The sequence below is a fragment of the Helianthus annuus genome, chromosome 9 (assembly GCF_002127325.2).
Source record: "Helianthus annuus cultivar XRQ/B chromosome 9, HanXRQr2.0-SUNRISE, whole genome shotgun sequence".
NCBI classification, from domain to species: domain Eukaryota; kingdom Viridiplantae; phylum Streptophyta; class Magnoliopsida; order Asterales; family Asteraceae; genus Helianthus; species Helianthus annuus.
This window is the reverse complement of record NC_035441.2, coordinates 129,423,453-129,434,811: the sequence shown is the minus strand read 5'-3', so window position 1 is coordinate 129,434,811 and position 11,359 is coordinate 129,423,453.

Here is an 11,359-nt window from a genome sequence, read left to right as displayed (position 1 = left end):
GAAACAGCCAGCCTATTTTCGTATAGTACCTGCACTTAACCTTTTGGGAAAAATACGTCAGTTTACACTGGTAAATACAAATCGACTGACTCATTTTAAAAATGATTGAAAATTGATTTAAATGCACAAGGCATAAATATTTTTATTAACTTGGGATAATTATATAATATAAACTTGTGAACGAATTACATGCACTTATATCTCTGGTGGCCCGGGATCTGCTGTCCGGGCTAGAGATTAAATGACACACCACATTAATGCGTTATACACGTCGGGTGTACGCCTACACCCCGTGCTCTGGTCGTGGCCATCTCGTAAGATAATGCCAAGGATATCCGGGACACGGTCAATAACCCCCCAAAGCCTTTAAGTAAGACAAAACTGTTTAAACGAAGTCGCACAAGCTATTCAAGACTGTACACCTATAAGGCGCAGGACTTGTGCGCCCGATCAAGCGGTATTTTAAATACCGTACCCCAAGCCCGTATAGGGAAAATAAGTCAAAATGTATTTACCTGAGCAAGTATAAGTCAAAATGATAAGTGTTGGTAGCTTTTACCGGGCCTCCTAATCTGGAACAAAGGTTTATAATTAACCTATTAGATTCCTAACGGCCTTTTATTTAAGCTTAAGCTTTGACCGGTTAGTTTTTGGAATGATGCGGTTTACGCACGATTAAGCGAAAGACCGGATAGAATGTGATTTAGACCCGACAAGTTTGAATACTTGTATAATATGGGTATACTAAATACATTCTGGATTTTGAAATAAAAATGATATCGTTTGACCCGTTTCGGTCGATTTACGCAAACTAGTTACGTAAACCGAACCGAACGCGAAAAAGGGCGATACGGGTAGAACAAAGATTCAAATGCAAGCTCCCTGAGATAATATGCTTAAAATATGATATTATATCAGTAAGTTATGTCCTATATTGCCCGGAATAATTTTAAACCCAATTTATGCCTTAGAAGGGCATTTTGGTCATTTAAAAGATAATAAAAGGGTAAAATTAGAAATCTGAGTTTCGGGTCTGGTTCATACAGTAAATATACTTAATATAACATATTATATCAGTAGGGTATGACCCATATATCAAATTTATCATTTAAAACCAAACTATGCACCGTAGGGGCAATTTAGTAATTTCACAAGGGCTAAAAGTGCCAAAACTGGAAGTCTGAGTTCATATACTTATACTTACTGTTTTTATATGAAAATATGCTAAACACATCAGTAGGTATAGGTCTTATATGTTTAAAACAAGTATAACGCTTACTATGCGCTTAAAACGCTAAATATGCGATTTAAGGGCGTTTTCGGGTTTTCAAATTAAATCTGAGATTTTTATATTTCCAGAATACTTAAAATAATTTATTCATCATATAAAATCAGTAGAAAAAGGTTTCGGGTCAAAAGGATGTATAAAACTCATTTTATGGCTAAAACGGTCAAAACCGACATAAGCCGAAATGACTAGGTGATCTAGGATCCGTTCAGCCAAAAATTAATTAAAAATCATCAAAATTCCCAGAATATTATATTACTTCAGTTGGTAAAAATTTTCGTATCAAAACGTGGCCAGAAACGGGTTCTACGCGAAAAGGACCGTTTATGTAAATTTATAATATAGTTTTACGCTAATGGCCATAACTCACAATCTGGACCACCAACTGATCCGAAATTTTCGGTGCAAGTTTATATATTAGAAATAAAGATTTCTATCCTTTCACTTTTCCAAAAATCACGTTTTAAATCAAAAAGGGCAAAATAGTCAACTTTATGCATAAATCGGAAACATGCATTCGAATAGGCTAAGCATAGACTCAATCAAAGAAAATTCCAGAAAGTTTAACTAAAATAAAAATAGTCAAAAATACTTTCCAATACAGATCTCGAACATGCATGTACGAATCCGAATCGATAGTCTACGAAATAATCGTTTTACAAGACTTTCGGTTCCGATTCGTGGCTATACTATAGATTGTCGAGTTGATGATGATTAAAACACATTCTTATATGTATTACAAGTTATTTATGATGATCAATCAGATTGCATGTCTAATATATTAACATTCAAGCTTATTTTTGCGAAAATCAATTCTGTTGACTTTTTAGAAACATGTTTGACTCGACAATTAGCATGCATATAGTGGGATTCAGATAGTGCCCTTTAGAGGGTTTGTTTCCCACTTAAATACCAACATATAACAAGTTTCAATTCGAGAAATGACTGAAAGAAATCCGTTTAATCAGAAAGTCAAAGCTTATGAACACCCAGTTTGACTTTTAGCAATAATCACAACAAGAACGGATTAAAGAACGAATTGAAAGCTTACAAAGGTCCTAAAGATGTTTAGTGAACACTAGAATTCGTCCTTGATGATCAGATTAACTCCAGAAAGCTTGAGAGAGTTCTTGAATGTAGAGAGATCCTTGTTCACAACTTCAAGTGCCAAGAACAATGATGTTTGATCTGATTTATGGTGTAATCAGATGGTTGGAGTAGGCTACTGTTGATGTAGGCATGCAAGGGCACGTATTGGAGCATTTGGGAGGCAAGACCAGCTGTTTACAACTCAATTTCGGACCCAAATCAGCCCCAAATACGATTTCTGTCGCTGGCAGACCCACGCGGCCCGCTTGGGCTTTACCAGGCGGGTCGCCTGACCCCTGGTTCAGCCAAACAAGTTTCAGTTTTGGCAGAATTGGTCCCTGAGCTTGTACGCGATGTTTCGGCTACTTTTCTCGACCCGTAAACCCCCAAACTTGGTTTTTAAGAACCTTAGGATTTTTACCAACATGGAAATGTCCTCGGAACATTTTGCGCTCAACCGAAAAGCCCTGAAATTCGACGTTGACGCTTTTAGTCCTTCAAGTACGGTTTTGGCCATAACTTTCTCATACGTTGACGAAACTTCATGAAATTTTTACCACATATTCTAGTGAGTATATTTTAGCTATACAAAGCTTCGTGTCTGCCAAAAGTTCACTCAGAGGTATAAATTAAACATGTTGACACTTTTGGCCCCTATAGTTTGAAATACTTCACTTTTGTGCAATTTCCGCGTCGTATGATCCATGAACCATCCGTTAAAGGTTATAAACATTATGTGGGGTTATCATAGAGTCTATTTATCCATTGTTGACACTTTGGACCCTTACGTTCCATAGTTTTCACTGTTTGTCACTTTTAGTCCCTCTAAAGTGTGTTTTCACATAACGGAACCTTATGACACGTGTCAAGACATTATTGGACGAAATTTTTCGAGGTGTTACATCCTCACCCCCTTAAAAGAAATCTCGACCCCGAGATTTATTCAAACAAATGGGGATATTTTTCTTTCATCGTGGATTCCACTTCCCACGTGTATTCGGGACCTCTACGGGCATCCCACTTGACCTTAACGATAGGCACGTGCTTCCTTCGAAGCTTCTTTACCTGTCGATCCTCAATCGACAAAGGTTTTTCAACAAACTTTAGACTCTCGTCTATGTGTATATCCGTATGCGGTATAACCAGTGAATCGTCAGCGAAACACTTCTTCAAATTACAGATATGGAACACATTATGAATAGCACTAAGCTCTTCAGGCAAGTTTAACTTGTAAGCGACTGACCCGACACGTTCGATAATCTCGAAAGGTCCTATATATCTCGGGCTTAGCTTGCCTTTCTTTCCAAATCTCATCACACCTTTCCAAGGTGATACCTTAAGCAACACTTTTTCACCTATATCGAAGTGAAAATCTTTGCGCTTAGGATCCGCATAACTTTTCTGCCTATCCCTGGCAGCTTTCAAACGATCACGGATCTGAACGATCTTGTCTGTCGTCTCAAAGACGATATCTGGTCCAGACAACTGGACATCTCCAACTTCTGCCCAACAGATGGGCGATCTACACTTTCTACCGTATAGGGCCTCAAAAGGCGCAGCCTTTATGCTGGAATGGTAGCTATTGTTGTAGGAGAATTCAATCAGCGGTAGGTTCTTATCCCAACTACCACCCAAATCAATCGCACATGCACGAAGCATGTCTTCCAAAGTTTGAATAGTACGCTCACTCTGACCATCAGTCTGAGGATGATAAGCCGTACTAAAATTCAAACGAGTGCCCAACGATTGTTGGAAACTCTTCCAAAAATGCGACGTATATCTAGTATCTCTATCAGAGATAATAGATATAGGCATACCATGTAGCGCTACTATCTTATCGACGTATAATTGAGCCAACATATCTGAGCTATACGTCTCTTTGATGGGTAGAAAATGAGCTGACTTAGTCAGTCTATCTACAATGACCCATATAGTATCATTTCCCTTTTTCGTCTTCGGCAACTTGGTGATAAAATCCATTGTCACCATTTCCCACTTCCATTTGGGAATTTCAGGTTGTTGGAGCAAACCTGACGGCTTTTGATGCTCGGCCTTGACTTGCGCACAAGTCAAGCATTTGGCCACATACTCGGCCACGGACTTTTTCAAACCAATCCACCAGTAGTTTGATTTCAAATCCTGGTACATCTTATCAGCTCCAGGATGAACGGAATATTTAGAGCTGTGGGCTTCCTGGAGGATAACATCCCGAAGTCCTCCATAAACTGGAACCCATATTCGTCCGTTTAGACGTAGCATTCCATCTTTGTCGTGGGATAACTGCTCCTCAGTTACTCCCAACTTTTCGGCAGGATAGTTAGCTTCCAGCACAGCTTCCTTCTGTGCAGCTAACACCCTTTCATTCAAATTATTTCTTATTTCAATGCGCTTGGCATTGATTCTGATCGGTTTAACCCTTTCTTTTCTACTTAAGGCGTCGGCAACCACATTTGCCTTGCCTGGATGGTATCTTATCTCACAGTCATAATCATTTAGAGTTTCCATCCATCGCCTTTGTCGCATGTTCAATTCCTTCTGATTGAACAGATGCTGAAGACTCTTGTGATCCGAATAAATGATACACTTGGTTCCATACAAGTAGTGTCTCCATAGCTTCAATGCAAATACAACCGCACCCAATTCCAAGTCGTGGGTGGTGTAGTTCTTCTCATGCACTTTGAGCTGTCGAGAAGCGTAGGCAATGACTTTGCCTTTCTGCATGAGTACGCAGCCCATGCCAGTATGTGATGCATCACAATACACCACAAATTCATCTATACCATCGGGCAACGTCAATACTGGCGCATTGCTCAGCTTCTGCTTCAGAATGTCAAAGGATTCCTGCTGCTTAGGGCCCCAATCAAACTTAATCTTCTTACGGGTCAACGAAGTTAGGGGGCAGCAATCCTTGAAAAGTTCTCGATAAATCGCCTATAATATCCTGCCAATCCGAGGAAACTGCGAATCTCAGTAGGAGTCTTCGGCTCCTGCCAGTTCATGACTGCTTCTACTTTAGCGGGATCTACTTGGATACCACGCTTGCTTACAACATGTCCAAGGAACTGGACTTCTCGAAGCCAAAATTCACACTTTGAAAATTTAGCATAAAGCTTCTCTTGATACAGAAGTTTGAGAATACAACGAAGGTGTTTCTCATGGTCAGCTTGGCTCTTCGAATAGATCAGAATGTCATCAATAAAGACGATGACGAATTTATCCAAATAAGGCTTGCAGACGCGATTCATGAGATCCATGAATGCGGCTGGTGCGTTAGTGAGCCCAAACGGCATCACTAGGAACTCGTAATGTCCATAACGAGTCCTAAACGCGGTCTTGTGTACGTCCTCCTCCTTGACCTTCAACTGATGATAACCTGACCTCAGGTCAATCTTGGAGAAATAGCTTGCTCCTTGCAACTGATCGAACAGATCGTCGATCCTGGGTAACGGATACCTATTCTTGATAGTGACCTTATTAAGCTCACGATAATCGATGCACAGACGCATCGAACCATCCTTCTTTTTAACGAATAAGATTGGCGCTCCCCAAGGAGACGAGCTAGGTATAATAAAACCTTTGGCTAAAAGCTCATCCAACTGCGTCCTCAACTCCTTCATCTCCGTTGGTGCCAATCTGTATGGTGCTCTTGCTACAGGTGCTGCACCTGGTATGATATCTATTCGAAACTCTACTTGCCTATCCGGTGGCAACCCGGGTAGCTCTTCAGGAAATACTTCAGGATATTCCGAAATAACAGGAATATCTTCAATCTTCGGCTTCGGCTCATCAATGGTGACTTGTGCCATATAAATGACACATCCTTTCTGCATGCATCTGGATGCTTTGAGCATGGACACTTGCTCAGGCAATCCATGCTGGGTATCTCCTTGAATAGTAAGTGACTCACCGGACGGAGTCTTAATTATTACTTGCTTTCTGTTGCACAGAATCTGGGCTTGGTTACTCGACAACCAATCCATGCCTATCACTATGTCGAATCCAGCTAACTTAAAGGGAAGCAAGGATAACGGGAAAGAATGATTCCTAATGGATATAACACATCCATCTAGAACAGTCGAGGCGGTTTCTAAGGTTCCATCGGCTAATTCCACCTCATATTTCACGCTTAAGGTTTTAACAGGAAGGTTCAACAATTTACAAAACTTATCATCTACAAACGACTTATCGGCTCCTGAATCAAACAAGACTCTAGCAAAAACATCATTTACAAGAAACGTACCGGTAATGACGTTATCGTCAAGGACTGCTTCCTTTGCGTCCATTCTGAAGACTCTCGCATTAGTCTTCTTCCCATCATCAGCCTTCTTCGCATTCTTTGGACAGTTGGGCCGAATGTGCCCTTTCTCGTTGCAACCAAAACACGTTGCATCCTTCATCTTCTTGCAATCCACAGCCTTATGATCTGTGGACTTGCAGATTCCACATCGTTTCTCTGAAGACTGGGATTTTGTTTCTAACCGACACCTCCCAAAGTGGTGTCTCCTACAAACCTTGCATTTGAGTTTCTCACCCGACTGATGATCACTTTTCCTAGACCCCGACCCTTTCCTGTGGTCGTTGTTCCCTCTATGTCGCTTTTCAGACCTTCGTGAGGTGTCATCCTCACGTTTCCGTTTGTTCTCCTCAGAGCTCTTCATGGCTCTCAATCTAACCACGTCTTGAGTGAGGGAGAGGGATAGATCTGCTACGGATCTAAATGTAGTAGGTCTTGAAGCTTTAACACTTGCCTTTATCTCCGGTGCCAGACCCCCAATAAATCGAGCAATCCTACGCGGCTCCGGGGTCACCAGATAAGGCACTAAACGAGACAACGTGTTGAACGTAGTAAGATACGCTTGACAATCGAGGTTCTTCATGACTAAGGATACAAAATCCGATTCAATTCGCTCGACCTCGTGCTGCGGACAGAAGTTCTCTTTGATCAGTGCTACAAACTGATCCCAAGTCATGCTATACAGAGCGGTCTTTCCAGTAGCTTGTAGAAGCGACTTCCACCATGCTAACGCGTCTCCCTTGAACGACTGGGACGCGTACTTCATAACATCTCTATCAGCACACCCGCTGATATCAACCACAGTATCCATCTCGTCAATCCACGTCATACAATCGACGGCTCCCTTTTCCCCAGTGAAATCTCTGGGCTTGCAGGATACAAAATACTTGTACGTACAGGACCTGCTGTACGTGTCATGTTTCAGCTTAATCTCCTGCTTTGGGACGCTGCTGTGGTTGGAGGAGTGATTATCATCCTCAGCTTTCTTCGGCTCACTCTTTTTAGATGGCGGCTTACTATGAGCCTCAGAATGAGTCTTGGGCTTTGCGTGCGTTTCTGTTCGGGTCCTACTCCGAGTACCACTAGATTCCCTGAATTGCCTATCCATAGCTTTGGCAACAGCGTTATCTATCAGTGCTTGTAACTCTGCACCGGTAACGTGAATCTTTGCATTATCTGAGTGTTCCCCAGAATGACTGTTGGTCTCCTCCGATTTGGCCATTGTAGCCTTAAGCTACAATAAAGGACAAGGTCTAATTTAGAACCTAACAGTATTATCGTTCTAGACGATTTATTAACCATGGTATCAAGAACCTTAGCAGTTAATTTAATAAATTTCATTCAGGCTCTTATTAGCAATCAAGGAATGAAAATATATATATTGGCACCATAGGCCTAGTCACATGGACAATTACTAAATTATAAATTTAGATTTTTATAGGATTATAAATTGTATAATTAAACAAATAATCCTTTACTAGACAGAGAGTCAAAAACCACAACTGTCATTATATAACATAGTTATAACCCGTAGGTATCAAGTCATAAATAGACTTGTGTACAGATAAAATCTGTAGATATTTCTTTACTAGGCAGGGAGTCATAGACCACAACTGCCACTATATGACATAGTCATAACCCGTAGGTATCAAGTCATTAATAGACTTGTATACAGATAAAATCTGTAGATAATTTATTAAAAAGGGTGGCTTGTGTGATTCTACTGCTCACGCTTAGCCAGGAATGTTAACATGTTTTCAGATGTTAACAGGGAGTTGAATCTTTTCAACCAGGTTTTACCATCAGGGCCAGGCCTGTTAATAAGGCATTCAAGCTAGGTTATACCTTACTAAGATTCTTATAAAATGGGAAATCAAATAGAAATTGATATTTTCCATTATTTTAATATTATATTCATGCATATAACTAAAATGAGAAATTCAAACTAACCATTTCAAATTTCAAACAAGTACTAGTACATATTTTGCCCTAAACGGGACTTTGAAATAACATGAATAACATGAATAACATGCCCGCGCAGGGGCTAAACAAATAACAACAATAACAAAATAAAATAAAGCAAACCCACGCAGGGGTCAACAGAACAGCATACCCACGCAGGGGTAGAATACAAGGATAGATGTCCACGCAGGGACATGAGTAAATGAGACAATAATTAAAGGATTCAATGATCCCTCTTGCTCTTACCCTTGAGCAGGTCAAATACCTTCTTGAACATGCCACTGGTGCGACGGCGATCAGCTCGCATCTCGTGTTGAAACTCACGTCGCATGCTATCAATCCCATGCAGGATTTCCTGAACCTGCGGCGGCGACATCATAGGCGCCGGTGGCGGTGGCTGGTACTGCTGTGGCTGCGGTGGCTGGTACGGCTGCGGCTGCGGTGGCTGTTGGTAACCCGGAGGGTAACCAAAAGTAGACTGCCCAGCAGCCCAAGTGTCTCCCAATGGGCCCCTAGGTGGGAGTGAGCTGTAGTTCACAGCTTGCCAATAAGGGTCTCCTGTGTAATCATAACCCTGAGGGAAAACATGCTCGAACGGGTTAAACTGAGCGGCACTAGCATAAGCCGGAATCGGCTCTCCATAGTTCTGCGGCGGCAGAGGCGGGATCGGTACAGAAGTAACCTCCGATACGGGATGCTGAGACTCCCCTGTCTCGGACTCCCCGGGAAGAGACGTGTAGCGGCTGCTACCAACATGTGGAGGGGTGCCTATGCGAATCCCTCCGCGCGTAGACATGCGCGCATTCCTCCTAGGCCTCTGAGGTGGAGGAGGTAAAACTGGTGGCGGCGGTGGTGACGGAGTGATCACGTCACGCCATAGGGCCTCAAATAGGTCCTGCGGTAGAGGCGGCTGCTGCTGAAGCTGCTGCGAGTGGTGCTGCGAGTGCACCGGTGAAACCTGGTGAGACTGAAGCATCGGAGAGTTGTGGCTGGGGGTGAAATACCAATCATGCTGCTTAAACCTCTCCTGAAAGCTGTCCCCACCATTGTAGGGTGATCCCCTAAATGGCGACCCATCCGATATCTCAATCGGATGGTTAGGCGTACCTGATGGTGGTAGCGAGGGGTCCGTATCCTCGTCGACGTCCATCTCGTGACCACCAGAAAAGTGGTCCTCCGGTCCAAGTGGGTTATGGCCCACTGGCTCATCCACAAAAGCATCAGGGTTATATAAACCCTGGTAGACTGGTGCTGGATACTGGAGCGGTGACTGATGCAAAGGTATGTAGGATCCATGCGAACCATGGGGCCCATTCTCCGAGTGGGGCCCAAACGAGTGGGGTAAAGACGGTGAAGTGCTGGCGGATACCGAGTGTCTAGCAGGCTCGGCGAAAGACCTCCAAAGGTCGTTGGCGGCTGTGTTGTGCGTGGCGGATGGTGCTCGCCTATGTGAGGGCCCTGCCTCATGGTCGTGAGACGTAGCAAATCCTCCTCGACCTCTCATTCGTGGCGGCATAGTGATCCTGTCAAAAGTCAAACAAGTTGCACAACAAAATATATAAGACAATGCATTAATAATTAAAAATAAATTAAACGAAATGTTGAACATTTCCTAAGTTCTTTGTCTAGACTCGAAAATCGAGGAATGTGCAATTGTGTAACTGAGATTAAACACATTAGGATAGTGTTTAATTCACTCAGCGTTGGCTCTGATACCAACCTGTCACACCCCGATTTCCACGTGTCACCGGTGGGCCCGGTGTGGGGTACAGTGACGTAGTTGGCATCGTCATAGACAATCAACACAATATAATAATGCATAGCGGAAGCAGAATAGATACATTTCAACTTTTAAATAATTTGCAATAATAAATATCACAGTAGTTGAAACGGACCCACAGGCGGATCAAATAAAATAAGATAAAAATAGTTCAACAGATGTTTGTCGTCCAAGCTTGCGAGACTATAGTGGACGCTCTTAGGAAACAGCCAGCCTATTTTCGTATAGTACCTGCACTTAACCTTTTGGGAAAAATACGTCAGTTTACACTGGTAAATACAAATCGACTGACTCATTTTAAAAATGATTGAAAATTGATTTAAATGCACAAGGCATAAATATTTTTATTAACTTGGGATAATTATATAATATAAACTTGTGAACGAATTACATGCACTTATATCTCTGGTGGCCCGGGATCTGCTGTCCGGGCTAGAGATTAAATGACACACCACATTAATGCGTTATACACGTCGGGTGTACGCCTACACCCCGTGCTCTGGTCGTGGCCATCTCGTAAGATAATGCCAAGGATATCCGGGACACGGTCAATAACCCCCCAAAGCCTTTAAGTAAGACAAAACTGTTTAAACGAAGTCGCACAAGCTATTCAAGACTGTACACCTATAAGGCGCAGGACTTGTGCGCCCGATCAAGCGGTATTTTAAATACCGTACCCCAAGCCCGTATAGGGAAAATAAGTCAAAATGTATTTACCTGAGCAAGTATAAGTCACAAATGATAAGTGTTGGTAGCTTTTACCGGGCCTCCTAATCTGGAACAAAGGTTTATAATTAACCTATTAGATTCCTAACGGCCTTTTATTTAAGCTTAAGCTTTGACCGGTTAGTTTTTGGAATGATGCGGTTTACGCACGATTAAGCGAAAGACCGGATAGAATGTGATTTAGACCCGACAAGTTTGAATACTTGTATAATATGGGTAT